This window comes from Phyllobates terribilis, unplaced genomic scaffold (assembly GCF_046119375.1).
Source record: "Phyllobates terribilis strain yellow unplaced genomic scaffold, ASM4611937v1 Scaffold_4__5_contigs__length_816908805, whole genome shotgun sequence".
Classification (NCBI taxonomy): Eukaryota; Metazoa; Chordata; class Amphibia; order Anura; family Dendrobatidae; genus Phyllobates; species Phyllobates terribilis.
The window spans coordinates 529,035,780-529,057,425 of NW_027362764.1; positions in this window are offsets into that span (position 1 = coordinate 529,035,780).

The following is a 21,646-nucleotide window of genomic DNA, read 5'->3' on the forward strand; positions in this document are numbered from 1 at the left end:
AAGTATGTATTCAAGAAGCCCGATGGATTTTGTTGCTCAATACCAGAAGATCTAACAGTCTGAATTGGATGAATGACCTTCCATATACTGTATATACAATTAAGTGCATACTACTGCAAACTCCAGTTGTTCTGCATAATATTTTTCTGAATACTATAAAGTAGTTTACAACAATAAAGAAAAACTAGTAAAAGTTTCACTGCTAAATTTAAATGGTGTCATCTAGTATACATAGGGTTAAGGACACAAGTGACCTACTTAGCACAATCTTACAGGTAGTGAAAATCTAAGCTAGTACATGCCCATATATGAGATGGGTCCTTTCACTTATTTTGCTTAAAAATTTTCACTTCTAACGTTGCATCACATTCTATGACTAAAAGCAGTGTATGCTCAAAAAGCATAAGAGAGTCAACATGGACCAGTGTACTATGTTCTAACTGATCTCAATAGTGAAGAAATATTATTATATTGAGGTGTTGGAGTTGCTTTATCCATACTGTGTCGTTTCTACACATATTTCTCTCTACTCCTTTCTCAAACTGCCTCCACATACATTCCCCCGTCCCCATTCTGTCTCTTCACTAGGGATGAGTGGACCCGTGGATGTTCTAGTCCATCAGGTTCGGCCGAACTTTAGAAAAGTGGATTATTTTTGCGGGTAAGAAATGGGTAAAAGAGGGAAATTGTCTGGGAGTGCTTTTTACAATGAAAGGACTTTTCTCTGTGTATGTGTTTATTTCTTTTGACTACTGGGGTAGTAATGAAGGTGTCTGATGGATGCATCTCCATTGCTAACCCCTGGGATTGATGCCAGTGGGCATTAAACAGCTAACATCAACCCCACAATCCCATTACCCCGATTGCCACCGCACCAGGGCAATTGGGAAGAGCCAAGGCTAAGCACCAGAATTGACTCATCTAATGGAATGCACAGGTGAGGGCTGGCATTATTATGCTAGGAAGGGGTCAATATTCATGGCCATTTTCAGCCTATTAATATCAGCCCCCAGCTGTCTGGTTTGCCTTAGCTGGTTATTAAAAACATTGGGGGAGACCCCACTTCATTTTTTAATAACAAGCAAAGGCAAAGCAAACAGCTGGGGATGATATTAATAGACTCGGAAGGTCCATGGATATTGGCCTTTTCAAAGCATAATAAGATCAGCTCACAGCTGTCTGCTTTCCCTTGACTGGTTATTAAAAATAGAGGGGACGCCACATATTTTTTTTGTTTAATTATTTCTATGTATTTTTCATTTATTAGTAATATATAAAAAAATGAAAAGAAAAATGGAGTAGGGGTCCCCCATATTTTATTAACCAGATAAGGGAAAGTAAACAGCTGTGGGCTTATATTAATATTCTGGGAATGCCCATTGTTAATGGTCCATTATCAACTTACACATCAACTTTCTGCCACCCCAGAAGTGGCACATCTTAATTTATGCAACAATTCTGGTGCTTAGTCTCAGCTCATCATGATTGCCCTGGTACAGTGTAATTTTTTTTAGGTTGATGTCAGTAGCTGTCTGAAACCAAGCCCAGGGATTTGGAATAGAGAGGTTTCAGTCAGACACTTCCATTACTAATGACTCGCCCCCTGGGCCGTGGGGCACCCGGAACCGGGCTTCAGTGCAATGTTGGGGGTAGTAGTGGCAACCCGATCCCGTGGCTCAGGGTGGTCAGTCCAAATGCTGTGGCAGTCTATTTGTAGGGTTTTGAATGTCTGACTACGCCACCCGTGGATTGCAGGCAGACCGCTGAGGCTGATGTTGGTATGCAGCACAGGGATAGGATAACTCCCTATAGGAAGAGTGTAGCCTCAGGGCAGTGTAATAGGATACTGGGGGGTGATGGTGCAGGCCGCAATAATAAGGTTTAAGAGTCTGCTTCAAACAGTCCAGGGTCTTTATTGTAGTTAGTACTAATGACCCAACAGGAGTACAGGGTAGGAATGGGCCTGGGTGTCTGAGAGCATTCGGGCGAGCCCCACTGGTCAGGGTGAGTGGGTAGGCCTACCGTTCTCTCTCTGCCCTTGCTGACTATCCCCCTTTTCGTGGTGTGATAGCCCACGTCCCTGAGCTGGCCGTGTACTACGCCTGTATGGCTTGCGACTCGGGCCTTAGGTACCTGTAGCTTCTCCATGCTGTACCGGTCCCTCTGTGTGGTGAAGCCTCCAGGCTTCTCAGGCCAAGGGACCTGAAATCCCTCGCGGGTTGGTTATCTGCTGCTGGGCTTGCAACCCTGACAGCCTCGGACCCCAGTGTCCGGTTGTGTAGTTCTCTCTCAGCCAGGACCGGCTCTCGTCGCCTCTGTCCCTGGCTTGCTGTTCCTCCTCTGACTCCTGGACTCCTCAGCTGCTGCTGACCTGTCCCTTTCCTCTGGGAATCCTTCTGGATGCTTCAGAAGTGGGTCCTGGTCTCTCTAACCCTGCCCTCAGTTCCAGTTTTTATAGGGGCAGTCTGCTCCCCCTACTGGCCTGGGACAGGAGGTGCTGCATGCTAATGGTCCCTGACCAGGGAACCTCCCTCCTGCTCTCAGACACAGCCTTTAATGTTTGTGGCATCCAGGCCTGGGGTGACACACTAACCCAGCAGTAAAAATAAATAATCACACACAGAAAAGTCTTTTATTTGGCAATTACCCTCTTTCACCAAGGTTTTAAAGATAAAACTCCAACGCTGGTTCGCTATAGTCCAAATTGAGGTTCAACACAGGTCAGAGCTGCTGTGTGACAGCGTGGGAAACAGCAGCTTTGACAGCTGGTAACTAGTGATGACGAACATGTCGCCACTGCTCAGTACTCGCCAGAGCATCATAGTGCTCGACAAGCTCGTCGCTCGGCGAGTATTTCCGTGTTGCTCGGGCAGGAACTTGGGTCCCCACCCTGCATGTTTGGCGCTCTTTAGAGAGCCAATGAACATGCAGGGATTGCCTGCCACGCACTCTAATGCCGTAGCCATGATGGTTGTGGCATTACAGTGAGTGGCTGGCTGCACAGTGTCATCAGGTCTATATAAGACCTGGCGCCACTTTGCTCGTCACAGTCTACCCCGGAAACAGGCAGAGTAGGGAGAGCTGCTGCTGAGTCAGGGAGAGAATTGTTTGTTTAGTTACTATAGGTATTTCACAACATATATACAGTATATATCCATCTGAACTAACAGTCCTTCTGAGGACTAATCAGCCGGTCATTGAGGCTGAGTTCCCAGCCAAAACTCCTTGTCGCACCAAATATTTATATACAGAAATGTTGCCTGCTTTCTGGTGCATGTTGTTAGCACAAACAATTTAGATTCAGCAATGTGGACTCCTGGCTGAAGCAAAACTAATAGCACAAAATATTTATATGCAGAAAGGTGATCTTGTTTCAGGACCACACTATTAGCGCAAAGAAATTCGTTTTTCAAATGTCAACTCCTAGCTGGATAAAAATATTAGCAGCAAAAAATATTTATATGCTGAAATGTGCCCTGTTTCTTTGGATCAAGGTATTAGCACAAACAATTTATATTCTCATATGTGGATTGAGCTCAATATTAGCAGCACAAAAGAGGTACATGCTGAAATGCGGCCTGGCATCTCTGGAACACACAATTAGCAAAAAGGATTGATCTGCCGGATGGTTGCTTTCACAGTCACACAGGATCCTATCTAAACTAGCTGACTGGCAATCAACCGTCCAGCTAACTGTCAGCCTCTCTATGTTGTTACAATGACAAAATGGCGCCAAAACAACATTTCCGCCCTTTTTATGAAGAGGGACATGTGACATCTGCAGCCAATAACACAAGCCCTTGTGTCTGGACGTTGTGGATGTTTGACAATCCAGCTGCATATAATCAGTGTTAGGCACGAGTTAGGCAGGCAGGCAGTGTATGTGGCAAACTGCAGTGCATATAGCGCAAGAGGGTCCATTGAATGTTCTGTCTGCTGCTGTAATAAATATAAATATTTGTAGATATAGCCCCAGATATCATGGGCCAGGGCAATTTTTTTTATCATAATCTTGGTTTACTTAAAAAAACAATCCAGAGTGCACCATTTTTCTGCTCCATTTGCTTGTTAGCACTGCAGAATACAGCCAGATCTGTTCCATATTTGAGCGATAAAAATCCAGAAATTTGAACTGAACATGGAAAATATTGGCCTCCTTTTCCATTTTGTTGCAGTGTGTCGGTCAAGCTATTCACACTAGGTCTCTGAAAAATAGTATTAGTAAACTACACTCCTGCTATTTAAAAATGTAGTTCTATGTCAGACGTATCACATATAACTGCGGTTCAAACCCAGCCATTTGTAATGAACGTGGAAAATATTGTCTTCCATTTATAGATTGTAGCAGTGTCAGTGTACACCATTTTACAGCTCCATTTGCTTGTTTGCAGAATACAGCCAGATTTTTTTAGTTTTATTCATATTACTGTATTGTGGAAGAAGAGGAACTTTTTTCAATGATCAGGCGCACGTGATCCATATGACTTCCGTAATAATGCAGAAATTTTGTGGAGCGTGCCAAATATTCCACTCTTTTTAAAGTCAGCCATCTGTGTTTTGTTGAACCAATTTACACTTGGTCGGTGACAAATACCATATTATTAGGTGACTGTCTGAAACTGTGGCCATCAGTCGTTATCCCATATGACTGCCCTAATAATCCAGCAATTATTGTGAGCATGTCAAATATTACACTCCATTTAAAGTATTGCACTTGTGGATTCAAAACTATTCTCAGTTGGCCGCTGACAAATAGCATATCTGTGAACAATGTTGCCAGAGTATTACGCCACCTTTGCGGACTGACAAAAAAAAACATACAAAAACAAGCTAAGATGGAAAAAATGTGAAGAAACATTCTTTCCAGGGTAATGACTTGTATATAAGGCCAAAGAAATAAAAAAAAATAAAGTTATGGACTGGGAAGACATTTATGTGACCAGAATGAACACTCATCTGTAGCTAGTGATGATACCACGTAGCAGCAGCACCTGTTCGTATTGTAAATGCATCTAACAGCATTATCGATAGGGAATAGAATACATTTTTTTGGGGGGGCAGCACGCAGTATAAGGCAATAATACATGGCTGGATAGGTGTAATATGCTATCCTTACTGCTATACCTCACCCTTAAAAGAATGTCAGATGAGACAGCTAATATTCTAGAATATAGAATCTATTTGAATTGTCCTTCCCATTATTAAGGGGTGTGTCTCCAATACTGTTATTGCATATGCAGCATTTTCAAGGCGTGACAAAAATTAGGAAGCACTCCAATACAAATCTGAAGAGAAGTAAAAAAAATAATAAACACAGTAGGATCTTTCTTTAGTATAAAAACCCGACTTGCCAATGTAACCTCAATGTAATCACATTGTTCAGCTTCTGCACCTCCATTGTTCAGCCTCCATCTCCGAAATGACCATCAGTCACAAGCTGAAAGCATTGCGGCACTGTCTTGGCCAAGCGGCAACAGGCTGTGCTAAAGATAATATTCTTAATGCTTAGGTGACAAACCGCCCACCGCTGCAGAGTTGTTGAAAGCTGTAACACAGCAGCCTGATCTGTGGCTCTCACCACTAAACATACAGCCAGGCCTGGTCGTGTGTGACAATGGGCGGAACCTGGTGGCGGAGAAATGACAGCTGGAATAGATACGGTTTCCCTCTATGCCAGTCCTTTCACCGAGCTAAAGAATATGGCTGTGGTCAAATAAAGCACTCACCAAGAAGCAGTGTCATACTGAAGAACATTGGGCCCACCAGAGGATTTGATTCTGAGGGCCCACCTATCTCCCCTGCTCAAGAGCCCCATATCAGCTGCAAAGTTTGCGCTATCATGAACTCTCCTGATGAAGAAGCCAGGGCCCACCCGAGGATTTTCTGGTGGGCCTGTCCATTCCTGCCAAGAAGCAGCTCTGGCTAAGAAAAGTGTATGGAAAGATTCCTGGACACTCTATGTCTGCTTTTTAACTGAGGGGGAAACACAAGCAAACACAGGGAAAACATACAAAATCCTTGCAGATGTTGTCCTCGCTGCAAGGCTTCAGAGCTAACCACTGAGCTGCCCTCTCTGTTCTCTCTGATATCTAACATGCTGGAGAAACTTGCACCTACTCCCACTCAGTATCTTCAGCTCCTTTTTGAGAAACCTATGTATTTGAGCAGAAGAAAAGAAAATTGTGGATGGCTTCACTACTGGTACAGGGGGCATTGCTAATGCCATGGCGTCGTGCCATAGTTCACTGGAAATATTCCTGGTTGGAGCCAAGCTGATTCCCATGGAAAATTACCAGCAGCAAGCTAAGGAGATGGTGGCCTTAGTCATCATCACAACCTCACCTCGGCACTATAAACTCTCCTGAAGGAGAAGCCAGGGCCCACTGGAGGAGTCTCCGGTTTTCTCGTGGGCCTGTTAAACCCTGCCATGAAGCAGCCCTGGCTAAGAAAAGTGTGTGGGAAGGTACCTGGACACTCTATGGCTGTTTTTTTTACTGTGAACTGGCTCCATACCGTACCTGGCCACATTCACCTGTCCACGTGTTTATGGTTAGTTAGTCCTTCCCAGTAAGTGCACTGGGGAGGGCACGGGTAATGTACTGGGACCCACGCTTGTGGAAGGCGGAGACGATACCGGGAGAAATAGTGGTGGCCTGGCAGATGTTGCAAATGGCCTTTTTGGAGTTATCTAAACAGTCTTTAAAAAAGAACCAGACTCAGGAATACCTAACAGTTGTACTGGCAACTTCTGTTGTGTTGGTGTTCCGGGGAACAGTTGCCCGCCTTGTGACTGTGGCCACCACACTGCTTGTTCCTGCCTGTTGTGGTGCTATGCCTCCCTCCCCCTGTGTGTTGCTGTCCTTGTCTGCATGTCCCCTTGCCAGGTTGGGTCAGTGACTTCATCATCCACCGCTTCATCTTCCACTTCTGCATCCTGATCCTCTTCCTGACTTTCTATCCATTGTGTCTTATAATTATCCACCTCTTGCGACAGTAATTGCACTTTCCCACCTTCACCTTTGGGTGACCATGGCTGCTCAAATCGCTACATGCGATCTTCTGTTGCCCTGCTCGAAGCTGGCTGGTCAAGAGACCTGAATCTATCGATGGAAAAGTGAACAGCTCTTGGGGTAACCCTGGACTCTAATCTCTTCTTCAAACCACATATCCAAGCCCTTTCCACTTCCGAGAGGACCGAGCGAGAGGCTCGAATCTATAAATGGAAAGATGAACAAAACAGCTCTTCGGAGTGTCTCAGTGTGAGATCAGTTGTCTCAGGACACTCGGAATGGTGGGAGGAAGGAGGATCAGGGTAAGGATGATGCCGACTCCAGGTAAAATAAATCTCCGGGATCCGCACATTCCTCAACCATCTTCTCTCAGTCAATCCCTTGACTCCAGTTCAAAACCATAACCTTGGCATGCAAAGCTATCCAAAACTTGTCTCCTATATAGATCTGTGACCTAGTCTACCGGTACTTACTTGCATGCAACCTCCGATCCTCACAAGATCTCCTTCTCTACTCCCCTCTTATCTTCTCTTCCCACAATCGCATATAAGATTTCTTCCGTGCATCTTCTCTTCCCCACCATTTCTGACTCTCCCCTACTGCTGAAACCTTCAAAAGCACTTGAAGACCCACCTCTTGCGAGATGCGTACAACTTGCAGTAACCCTCGCTCCACCATACTGCTGCAAGAGTAGCTCTATCCTCACCTACTGTATCCTCACCCATGCCTTGTTGACTGTGAGCCCTCGCAGGCAGGATCCTCTCCTGTACCAGTCGCTGTCAGATTTTTGTTCAAGATTATTGTAATTGTTTTTGCGACGTATACCCCTTTTTCACATGTAAAGCACCATGGAATAAATGGCGATAAAGTAATAATAATGTGATCCAGACTCACATCTACTGAGACTGAACTATGTGGAACACAGGGTGGTGGAGGTGGCAAACTGGCTGGAAACTTTGTCTGCTATCTAACCAACAACCTTTTCACACTGCTCAGGCTTCAATAGTGGTGTTCCGCAACCCCATAGAGAATGGGACAGGAAGGTAGTTCAACATGACGTGGGTTTTTGTTGTTCTCCCTCAGCAGGCACAGGTTCATCTTGCCCATGGTCTCTGCATGCACTATCAGCATCACTATAACGTCCACTTCCCCGTCCCCTTGACAGACACCTTGCCCATTTTAAATGAAGTTTAAGATTTGTCACGTTGACAAAAATGTCTGTATTATTACCGCAGTAATATAGGATCACGTCTGATGAGATGACCACAGTTTTAGGTAGTGCCCTGGGAGTCAGAGATGCTTCCAGGTGTCTTCCCCAAGCTGTTCCCATGTCACACACAACATGGCCAGATAAGGTAGTAAAATGTTAAAATGACATTTCCTGGTGAATGCATTTGTAATGGTTGAACGCAATGCAAAAGTGAAAAAATGTATCAAAAACGCTACGTGTAAACATAGCCCAAGATGTGGAGGAGCATTTTTGTTTTTGTATATTTATTTTGCCTTGTATACAAGTCATTACCCTGGAAAGGATGTTCCTTATCATATTTCCCAGGAAAATCCATTTTGGTTTTGTTTTTGTATGTTTTATTGGGAGTCCGTAAAAATGGCATAATACCTCTGACAACATTGTTGACAGCGGTTACCTGGGAGTCAGAAATTCCCATGTCATTTGAGCACTATTCCCATAGATTTGGGCAATTTTTAGGCCCTCTGCGGACCGCTGGGGGGAGCCGCAGGAAAAATGCTTGAGTTTTCCATAGACTTACATTGGGCTCGTTGCTCGGGTCGAGCACCCTATCATTCCAATTTGCTCGACCCAAGTAACGAGTACCCGAGCATTTTAGTGCTGATCACAGCCGCTAACTGCCATGCTGTGACCTGCGGTGACTTCAGTAAGGTTCCTCTGTTTCCCATGCTGTCATGCAGCAGCTTTGACTGCCGGTCACTGCCACTGTAACCCATGTTACTCATGTGGTGCGCTGGCCAACCACAGCCATGCCAATACACAGCCATGCCAATACTTGGCAAGACTGTGATGGGGCCGGAAGTGCCTACAGCCTGAACGATTGTTGATTGGTTGTGCTGAAGCCTTTCAACAAGCTTTATTCAAGTGCTGAACCCAAACAGTAACATGGACTTCCATTTAGAAATCCATGTTCGGGGTTCGGTACTGGACACAAAGTCTCAACAACATATAGAGCAATGAAATGGAAATGTCCCTGTACCAGAAGACAATTGACAATCCAACCCACCTTAAATGGGACAGTTTTCATCCCAAACAAATAAAAAACTCTATTGTCTACTATCAAGCCATCAGATACAATCAGACATGTACTGTATCAACTCTACAGAGACAAAACCTTGGCGGTCTCTGAAAGACCTTTTTGAATCAGGGCTATCATCCAAGAACAATTGAAAACCAGACTACAAGAGATACTAGAATATCAAGAAACCATCTCCATCATACAGAAATAAGTAAGAAAGCAAAGGGTACCTCTAGTAATCACCTGCAATCCAAATCTGGAGATGTTAAGGGTAGCTGCACAGAAACTACAACCGTTATTACAAAAAGATGCCCGATTAAAATCCATATTTCCAGATGCTCTTCTTTGTTTTAGGTATCCCCAAACCTGAGAAGCATCATTGTCAGACACTTCTTCTCATTCCCAACAAATAGGAACATTTTGATGTACCCATAAAAATTGTAAAACCTGTCCATTTATAATGACAATGGACAAGATAAAGATTCCAAGCTCTCATCAGGACTACCAGATCCAAGGTACTTTCAGCTACATCGCATCTAAAGTAGTATACTTAATTATATGCACAAAATGTCCAACTGGGGTCTATATGTAAGGGAGATTGGACAAAATCTTAGAACAAGAATTAATTCTCCTTGAGATATAATAAATGAAAAAGCTATAGATCTGCCAAGGTCCAAACATTTTTGTTGCACTGATGACTGCATAATGGACATGCTGTGTACAACTATAGCACCACTCTAGCAACTTCTGACTGACTGGAAGTCAAAGGTAATGGTCACAAGCTCTCAATGCAAGTGTGTCACCCCAGGTCTGGATGCCACAAGCATTAAAGGCTGCCGACTACGCCAAAGCTGACTCGCCCCCTGGGCCGTGTGGCACTCGGACCCGGGCTTCAGTGTGATGATGGGGGTAGTAGTGGCAACCCGATCCCGTGGCTCAGGGTGGTCAGTCCAAATGCTGTGGCAGTATATTTGTAGGGTTTTGAATGTCCGACTACGCCACCCGTGGATTGCGGTCAAGGAGGACTGCCGCTGCAAGGCACACCGCTGAGGCTGATGTAGATATGCAGCACAGGGATAGGATAACTCCCTACGGGAAGAGTGTAGCCTCAGGGCAGTGTAATAGGATGCTGGGGGTCATGGTGCAGGTGCAGCAGAAATCACACAGAGTCCAATAATGCAGTCCAGGGTCTTTTACTGCAGATGTTATCACTGATCCACCAGGAGTACAGGGTAGGAATGGGCCTGGGTGTCTGAGGGCATTCGGGCGAGCCCCACTTGTCAGTTTGAGTGGGTAGGCCTACCGTTCCCTCTCTGCCCTTGCTGACTATCCCCCTTTTCATGGTGTGATAGCCCACGTCCCTGAGCTGGCCGTGTACTACGCCTGTATGGCTTGCGACTCGGGCCTTAGGTACCTGTGGCTTCTCCGTGCTGTACCGGTCCCTCTGTGTGGCGGAGCCTCCAGGCTTCTCAGGCCAAGGGACCTGAAATCCCTCGCGGGTTGGTTATCTGCTGCCGGGCTTGCAACCCTGACAGCCTCGGACCCCAGTGTCCGGTTGTGTAGTTCTCTCTCTCAGCCAGGACCGGCTCTCGTCGCCTCTGTCCCTGGCTTGCTGTTCCTCCTCTGCCTCCCAGACTCCTCAGCTGCCGCTGACCTGTCCCTCTCCTTTTGTTGGTGATATGGACACCTGGTCACAGACCACACTGTGACCTAAAGAACTCAATATGTGGTGTAGTTTGTTATTTCCTTCCCTGTTGTGTTTATGGTCATGCATTTATACCCTGTATTTGTGTTTCTTATTTAGTCCGGGAGTACTAAGCTTTACTAGGGGGGAATGTGTCACCCCAGGTCTGGATGCCACAAACATTATAGGCTGTGTCTGAGAGCAGGAGGGAGGTTCCCTGGTCAGGGACCATTAGCATGCAGCACCTCCTGTCCCAGGCCAGTAGGGGGAGCAGGCTGCCCCTATAAAAGCTGGAACTGAGGGCAGGGTTAGAGAGACCAGGACCCACTTCTGAAGCATCCAGAATGGTTCCCAGAGGAGAGGGACAGGTCAGCGGCAGCTGAGAAGTCCGAGAGGCAGAGGAGGAACCGCAACCCAGGGAAAGAGGCAACGAGAGCCGGTCCTGGCTGAGAGAGAGAACTACACAACCGGACACTGGGGTCCGAGGCTGTCAGGGTTGCAAGCCCGGCAGCAGATAACCAACCCGCGAGGGATTTCAGGTCCCTTGGCCTGAGAAGCCTGGAGACTCCGCCACACAGAGGGACCGGCACAGCACGGAGAAGCCACAGGTACCTGAGGCCCGAGTCACAAGCCATACAGGCATAGAACATGGGCAGCTCAAGGACGTGGGCTATCACACCACGAAAAGGGGGATAGTCAGCAAGGGCAGAGAGGGAACGGTAGGCCTACCCACTCACCCTGACCTGTGGGGCTCGCCCGAATGCCCTCAGACACCCAGGCCCATTCCTACCCTGTACTCCTGGTGGGTCAGTGATAACATCTGCAGTAAACGACCCTGGACTGCATTATTGGACTCTGTGTGATTTCTGCTGCGCCTGCACCATCACCCCCAGCATCCTATTGCACTGCCCTGAGGCTACACTCTTCCCGTGGGGAGTTATCCTATCCCTGTGCTGCATATCTACATCAGCCTCAGTGGTCTGCCTTGCAGCAGCGGTCCTCCCTGACCGCAATCCACGGGTGGCGTAGTCGGACATTCAAAACCCTACAAATAGACTGCCACAGCATTTGGTCTGACCACCCTGAGCCACGGGATCGGGTTGCCACTACTACCCCCATCCTCACACTGAAGCCCGGTTCCGAGTGCCCCACGGCCCAGGGGGCGAGTCACAAGTGTAATGTAAGAGCCTCATTCTTCACTCATGGACGTTCATTGAGAAGTGACCTCTGGCTCGCCAAGCAAACACTGGAGCAATCCGGCCGGTCCCAAACTGCAGAAGACAATCAGAGCGGTGCTGATAACAGAAGAAGATGGCGGCTGGTAAGTATACTGCTAAGAGTAGAGAACTTACAGTAGTGACACCACTCCAGCAGTAAAATAAATTATAAAACAAAACACTGTTTGTGCTTTAGCTAGTTGCACTTTTTTCTGTACAAACTCCCAGGACACCAGCATCACTGGAGGCTTTAACAGCAGTCTAGCTGTCATGCAAGGTGTAGGAAAGACTAAGCGCAGGGAAGAGGGGAAGGGAGCGCAGACACTAGGGAAAGGGGGAATGATGACCTCCTAGGCTGATCTGATATCACTCTGTCTCCCCTAACGTCCCTATATTGGTTTCTCACCAATCGCCGCACAGGAACCTAAACCCTGAATTTCCCTCGAGCTTGGCCCTGGATAGGAAAGAGAGGGATGAGCACTAGTCAGTCTCCCACTAACAACTACAGACTAGAAGGGAGACAAACACAGGGGGAAAGTAACTTAACTTGAGCTGACTTTAGAGAGATTACACCAAATGTCCTCCTAGGCACCAGAGAGGAAGTAGGCAGACTGCAATAGCTCCAAGCCTTCACAAGGGAACCTGTGAAAATCACCGGCACCTCCCTGTAGCAAACAGAGTATTTAAACACCCAGGCTTGTGTGTCAATTCGAACATACCAATAAATGGGCCAAATCTATAATAACCTCTTTATTTCATCAAGAAAATCAATATAAACAAACAGAGGTTTCTTTAAAAATTAACAACTCTTTATTTCATACATAATTAAAAACAATAAATAATTTAAAAAGCATGAAAAAATTGCAGTAATGGGCATCAAGTGCCATGACCAATAAACATTATACCTTTGTTCATAAACAGGATACATAATATACATATCTTTAAAGTGCATAGTGCTGGAAAAGTACTAAAATGTCGCCACCTAGTGAAGATGTTTTTTATTAAAAATAGAAGACAAATATTTATTTAAATAAATTGCAAATAAATCAATTTTATTACCACAGACTTTTAAGCAGTATTACCATCTTGTTGATTGTCGTGCTAATGATGCAACATGGACATTAGACAGTGACACAATCTAGAAACATTATAGCATAATATATCCATGTCCAGAAATCACCATCAAAGCGCACAAATCCTCATGACATTAATAACATAATTACCAGATAAGGAATGGTCAGCCACACAGAAATGTCCCCCTAAACTCACGTTTCGCACAAGCTTCTTCAAGAAGGGGTGATAATAGACCAGAACGCAAACATTATATACACAACCTCATGTGAGGCATGTAATCACGCGCTGTCCCGAAGATATTAGCATAGTAGGCCCGGACCTTGGCGTCTGATGTCAGGCTCCCACAATCTTCTGCTCGACGCGTCAGAGCTTAAGGCAGGGAACCCGACGTCAATGAGACGCCCGTGGTTGTCATGGCTGCATAACATATCAGCAGAAAGACTCGCACCATGCTGACATCTAGAGGTATTTTTAACGTATAACAAGCATCCAAACTACCCATCAAAGAGAAGAGGCAACTTAGCATTTACACTAAGCCATATACAATTTGGAATCCCACTACATTATAAATAATTATTAGACAAGGAGATATAAATAGAAAAATAATTAGATGCCCCAAAACATTATTGCACAATTTATTAAATAAATAGAACTAACGAAAGTTATCAAAATACATGATTAATGCATATATGCTAATAATAATGTGCATATCTATATATATAAAATCGTCTAATTCTGTCTGTTTGTCTGTAACGGAACCACGCTTCTCTGATTGGTCGCGCCCGGCTGTCAATCAGCGACATTGGCGAGGCTACTTTAAATTAACCCCCAATGTATTCCCCCGGGGCCCCTAATGAATTTCGTAAATACCTCATGTTGCCAATACTGCCTGTGCGCAGCGCTATCGCTGACCGCTCACAGGCAGCACGTGACCCCCGGCTGCAGCCGGCTCTTGCTTCCGCTTACGTCGGACTATTTGCGGCTGCAGCCAGGGGTCTCCTGTTCCGCGTTCCACGGTGAGTGACGGGTTGTGGGCGGGGTTATCACTGGGGGATACATTGGGGGCTTAATTTAAAGTAGGGGACAACCCTTTTAAACCCCGTTTCGCTGATTGGTTGCGCCCAGCCGGCCGCGTCCAATCAGAGATATCAGAATTTAATCCCCAGTCACAGCGTGACGTAGTTCAGTCATGTTTACTGGACAACTTCTGTCAGTCACACTGCCACGTAGTTCAGTCAGGTTTACTTAACAAGTTCTGTCAGTCACAGTGCTACTTAGTTCAGTCACGTTTACTGGACAAGTTCTGTCAGTCACACTGCCACGTAGTTCAGTCAGGTTTACTGAACACGTTCTGTCAGTCACAGCGCTGAACAAATACTTCTTTACTCTACGCTATCACGATTTACGCTTCCTGTTTTCCAATGGGTCGTAAGCGAAAATACGCCAATGAGGATGACAGAATAAACTACATACATATTCTAGAATACCCGATGCATTAGAATCAGGCCACCATCTAGTGGTATATAAAAAGTGTATTGGAAAAAAGTGTTAAGAAAAATTGTTGAAATTAGTGGTACTAATATGTGTACATATACGCTTACATAGACACACATTCTCATACTCACCACAAACATACCCATACATACTCAAAAATATACAAATACATATGCATGTATATACACACTAGCTGTACTACCCAACTTCGCCTGGGTTAATAACTGCTGTTAGCAAAATAGAATGTGTTAACAAAACTTTATTCTCCATACAAAAACCACAAAACAAATAGATAGAAATGTAATTATTAAAAGGCAAAAACTAAGCTAATAGAAGCATTTCACAACATATATTTCAACACCAGAGATATTCCACACTGATTTAACTAAATTGGCCAAGTAATGTGAAGTAATCTTCTACTCCTTATTTGAGAGCCTTTTGATAAACGACATTCTTAGTTCTTCCTTCAGGTGCAAACACGAACAGATTTTTGGCTGTTCCAACTCTTGAACAGGCCACATAAAGTTGACCATGAGAAAAGCATGGAGATTGAAAATCGATTCCAACTACTTTCAAGGACTGTCCCTGAGCCTTGTTGATGGACATAGCAAATGCCAGTCGAACAGGAAACTGGAGGCGTTTAAAATCAAAAGGCAAATCAGATGGAATGAGAGGAATTGTTGGAATGAAAACATCTTCTCCTGTGGCTCATCCTGTAAAAATGGTTGCCTCAATTACATGTGGAAACAGGTTCTTAATCAAGAGTCTTGTTCCATTACACAGCTATTCTCTGTCCATTTTCCAAATGCACACTCAGATGCACAACTGGTGGGTAGCACTCATGAATGGAGAATCCTAGTATTCTCCAAACTGCTTCATTGCTGCTTATGTACCTGCCCATCTGGAATGCCTCCACTTCATCAATAATAGGTCCATTTTTCTGGAGTTCAAAAACTGCTTGATCACTTCCTTTGTGTACATATTTGCAGATATACTTGATTGATTTCACAGAGTGGCAAGATTCGACATTTATGTGGGCCTTGAAGATTTTTGAGAGCAAAGGGTTGTAAGGCACTACCCACCTGTTGTCAATTTCTATCTCTTGGAGTGATGATCTAACATGCATTTTGAGCTTTGCTATGAAACCACCATCCCCTGGCTTTCTTCTTCGGTAGACTGGATATCCATCTTTTCCTGTTTGGGTTTCTTGGACCAGGGATCGTGGGTAATGCTTTGAACACCTGCCATCAATCATACAGGGAGAATTTTTGTTCAGACTCCCACACGGACCATGGATCATGTTTTTTGTGATGGTGTCAAACAGCAATGGGTCAATCTGAGGGTCTGGCAATTCGGCACTGATGATATTGTCAATTTCGGTAGGCTGTATTTTTATTCAGTCAAATCAAGATGTGGGCGTGAGGAAGGCCTCTTTTTTGACATTCAATTGAATACATCTAGCACTGCGTCTCACTATATGTGATTTTGTGATGAGATTAGTCATTTTTGAAAGTTTCTGTTTGAAAACCCGAGCAATAAGGTCATGGCGATTCACTGTTTTTTGGCCCGGCAACAGGTGTCCTCCATTTTCCTCCCAGGCAGGATTGCAAGTAAAGGTGATGAAAAGATCTGGACGGCCATACTTTCTCACATAAGTCATTGCATCCTGTGTGTATTCATGCATGTGTCGTGGGCTTCCAGTGACAGTTGATGGAAGAATAACCATTTTCCCCAACTCTTGGATCAGCATAATTTGCAACATCATCTCTAAGGTGAATATATTCCTTTGCCCTGAGCTTCTTTTGATTTAGTCGGATATATAAAAGACGTTCACTCTCAATCTTTGCATACATGTCAACAATAAATTGGTGGAAGAGGTGTTTGCATTTCAAGATGTGATTTTCCTCTGCAAATCTTGTCATGATCCTATATGCATAGAAGTCCAAGGCAGACACTTTTTTTTACTGAAGGGTTGCCTGTTGTAGGATCTGTCTGAGGTATTCCAAAGTGATAGTCATCCTGTCCCTGCCAAAAGATGATTGGATATTGTAGAGCATCATAGGACCTGTGAGTTTCTGCTACTCGTTGCAAACTATTGTTCCTTTTCTGAAGCACAATGTCACGGCTTTGAAAATCATTACCTACAATCAAGATGGCTACCTCATCAAATGTGGGAGCATTGAAACGTCGCTGATGTTCACCTTGCGGTGTTTTGTCAGCTCGAATGACAACCTTGTAATCGTCATTTGGCATGCATTCAAGTGCAGTCTTGAAATAGATTGTTGGAGTGAAGGAAATGCTGCAAAATAGTGACAATATCAACGCGAGTGTTAGGAATTAAAGAGCATCTCCGCTATGCCTCTGCTTCTGCATTTCCTATAAATAAGAGTTGAAGAAATTGAGGTTCTTCTACTTGTTATGGAAGCAGTGAGCCAATTGAGTGGTAAACCTATCCTTGAACTTTAAATGTCAGCATAAAATGTGGTAAAAATAGTCTGTAACTGGCAGTTTCTATATCCTCTCACATAGAAGTAATGTGACTGACATCAGCCTTTCCACCAACACACCCTAACTGACATCTTATTACCTTACACAAGCTTTGTTATACTGAGAATGTCCTTTGTTGCCTATATTAACCAATCACAGCTCAGATTAATTAACTGTAGCAAAATAGAAGCTAAGCTGTGATTGGTTGCTATTGGCAGCCTGATAAATCTTTGTGAGATGAGTTTTGTGTGTGCTGAGGGTGGCATATGTGTTCAAGCACGTTGCAGTGTGTGGCGCATTTTGTGTGTCTGTTCATATCCCCGTATGTGGGGAGTATGAGTATCCCATGTCGGGGCCCCACCTTAGCAACTGTACGGTAAATACTCTTTGGCTCCATCGCTCTCATTCTTTAATTCTCCCTTGTTCACATGTGGCAGCTGTCAATTTGCCTCCAACATTTTTCCTTTCACTTTTTCCCCATTATGTAGATAGGGGCAAAATTGTTTGATGAATTGGAACATGCGGGGTTAAAATTTTGCCTCACAACACAGCCTATGACACTCTCGGGGTCCAGACATGTAACTGCAAAATTTTGTGGCTATAGCTGCGACGGTGCAGATGCCAATCCCGGACATACACACATACATACATACAGTACAGAGCAAAAGTTTGGACACACCTTCTCATTTAAAGATTTTTCTGTATTTTCCTGACTATGAAAATTGAACATTCACACTAAAGGCATCAAAATTATGAATTAACACATGTGGAATTATATACTTAACAAAAAAGTGTGAAACAACTGAAAATATGTCTTATATTCTAGGTTCTTCAGAGTAGCCACCTTTTGCTTTGATGATTGCTTTGCACACTCTTGGCATTCTCTTGATGAGCTTCAAGAGGTAGTCACCGGAAATGGTTTTCACTTCACAGGTGTGCCCTGTCAGGTTTAATAAGTGGGATTTCTTGCCTTATAAATGGGGTTGGGACCATCAGTTGTGTTGTGAAGAAGTCTGGTGGATACACAGCTGATAGTCCTACTGAATAGACTGTTAGCTGCTTTTTTCTTTCCATAATACAAATTCTAAGTAAAAAAAAATGAGTGGCCATCATTACTTTAAGAAATGAAGGTCAGTCAGTGCAAAAAATTGGGAAAACTTTGACTGTGTCCCCAAGTGCAGTTGCAAAAACCATCAAGCACTACCAAGAAACTGGCACACATGAGGACAGCCCAAGGAAAGGAAGACCAAGAGTCACGTCTGCTTCTGAGGATAAGTTTATCCGAGTCACCAGCCTCAGAAATCGCAGGTTAACAGCAGCTCAGATTAGAGACCAGGTCAATGCCACATAGAGTTCTAGCAGCAGACACATCTCTTCAACAACTGTTAAGAGGAGATTTTGTGCAGCAGGCCTTCATGTTAAAATAGCTGCTAGGAAACCACTGCTAAGGACAGGCAACAAGCAGAAGAGACTTGTTTGGACTAAAGAACACAAGGAATGGACATTATACCAGTGGAAATCTGAGCTTTGGTCTGATGAGTCCAAATTTGAGATCTTTGGTTTCAACCACCATGTCTTTGCGCGACGCAGAAAAGGTGAACGGATGGACTCAACAAGTCTGGTTCCCACCGTGAAGCATGGAGGAGGAGGTGTGATGGTGTGGGGGTGCTTTGCTGGTGACACTGTTGGGGATTTATTCAAAATTGAAGGCATACTGAACCAGCATCGCTACCACAGCATCTTGCAGCGGCATGCTATTCCATCCGGTTTGCGTTTAGTTGGACCATCATTTATTTTTCTACAGGACAATTACCCCAAACACACCTCCAGGCTGTGTAAGGGCTATTTGACCAAGAAGCAGAGTGATGGGGTGCTACGCCAGATGACCTGGCCTCCACAGTCACCAGACCTTAACCCAATCGAAATGGTATGGGGTGAGCTAGACCGCAGAGTGAAGGCAAAAGGGCCAAAAAGTACTAAGCATCTCTGGGAACTCCTTCAAGATTGTTAGAAGACCATTTCCGGTGATTACCTCTTGAAACTCATCAAGAGAATGCCAAGAGTGTGCAAAGCAGTCATCAAAGCAAAAGGTGGCTACTTTGAAGAACCAAGAATATAAGACATATTTTCAGTTGTTTCACACTTTTTTGTTAAGTATATAATTCCACATGTGTTAATTCATAGTTTTGATGCCTTCAGTGTGAATGTTCAATTTTCATAGTCATGAAAATACAGAAAAATCTTTAAATGAGCAGTTGTGTCCAAACTTTTGGTCTATACTGTACATACACACACACACACACACACATTCAGCTTTATGTATTAGATAAAAAAATGTGTATGTGTATGATCGATTAAGTGATACTTAGATGGCTCAGGAAGAGGAAGCTATACAGATATTGGAAGAACTACTGTTTTCATCGGTCGCCATGGAATCCACCAGTAAGAGATGAATATATTTAAAACTAAATCACAAAAAATTCCCCCATTAAATATGTATTCAGTAATCAAGATTTTTGTGAAACTTGTGTCTGAGGAGCTAAAGAAAATTCCAGTGAAACCTAGAAAGTATAATCTTACATTTGCACAGAGGAAGGCATTGAGGGATCTGAAAAATCTGAAGGGAGTAGTCTTTAAACAGGCTGATAAAGGAGGGAATGTGGTTGTGTGGCCAAATAAACTCTATGAAAAAGAGGCATTCCGCCAATTACGCAATAGTGAGTGCTACAAGCGACTCTTATTTAATCCCTCTACTACCTATTAAAATCAATTGATGAGTATTTTGGACACTGCACTTTCTACCAGTGTAATCACTAAAGAACAACGTGATTTTCTGTGTGTGGATTTCCCAAGAATTCCATGTTTTTATATGCTGCTGAAAGTGCTTAAAAACAGCAAGACTCCTACAGGCCGTCCAATTATATCTGGCAATGGCAATCTCTATGAACCCTTATGTAAATTTTTGGACTTCCACTTGAAACTGTTGGTGGAAACGCTACCGTCTTATTTAAAAGACACAATGGATGTATTGAATAAGGTCAACAATATTCCAATGGAGGATAATATGTGGTTTATTACCATGGACGTTGAATCACTCTATACCTCTATAAAACATTCTGATGGTATGGGAGCAGTAGACGTCTTTCTTTCTATGTCTTCCTATCCACCCAAGCTCAGGCAATTTCACCTGACTTGTTTAGAATTTACCTTGACCCACAATTTCTTTCTTTTTAAGGAGACCATATTCCTAAAGCTCCAGGGAACGGCTATGGTGGCAGCTTTTGCGCCCTCATATGCCAATTTATTCCTGGGGCTGTGGGAAAGAGAAATTTTCTTTCTCAATCCCATTGAAAGGATAGAGAATGTGTTGTTGTGGGCAAGGTATATAGATGAATTCTAGTCATCTGGCAGGGATGTGAGCATGATTTGAAGATGTTCATCAATAGACTGAACATCAACAACAAAAATATTAAACTGTCCTACAAACATAGCCAGAGTTCAATTGAATTCTTGGATCTTTTGTTGTATAAGGATGAAGATGGCTGGATACAGACTAAAACTTATTGTAAACAAACACCAGTAAACACATAGTTACATGCAAGTTCAGCGCACCCCAAACCATCAAAGGATGGCATACCAGTAGGACAGTTTCTTAGAGTCAGGAGAAATTGTTCTGATGATGCACTTTTTCCTCAACAGGCGGATGAATTATCTTTTAAATTCCAATAAAGAGGATACAATAAGAAAGTTATCCCGAAAGGATTCCTAAGGGCAAGATTAACTAAGAGAGAGGAACTACTCAAATCAAAGAAGAGACAAAAAGAAAACGATCAGGTGAGATTTATCTCCCCTTATAATGATCATTGGGGAGAAATGTGGGGGGTTCTGGATAAATACTGGTCTATCTTGACTAGTGATCCAGTACTAGGTAAGTATGTTCCAGCAACTCCATCGATTACTTACAGGAGAGCTGAAAATTTGAAAGATATGCTCGTGAAGAGTCAGTATAAGGGTACAACTGTACATAATGTTTTTGGCACGAAGGGCCCCAAATGGGGCTTCTATCCTTGTGGCCAGTGTTTGGCTTGTCCAAACATGGAAAGATCCCTCACCTTTGACTCTAGTGATGGTACCAAGACATATAGGATTACACAACACATTACGTGTGACACTGAGGGGGTCGTATATTACACTTCCTGCCCTTGTGGACTCATTTACATCGGACTGACTTCTAGAAAACTTAGAGTCAGAATAAGGGAGCATATATTGGACATTGGGAAAGCCAAAAAGATTGGTGATATAACAATGCTTAAACCAATCCCCAAACACTTTAAGCTTAAACATGATTGTAATGCTAGATTATTGAAGGTTAAGGGAATAGACCGGGTCCAGTTGAACAATAGAGGGGGCAAT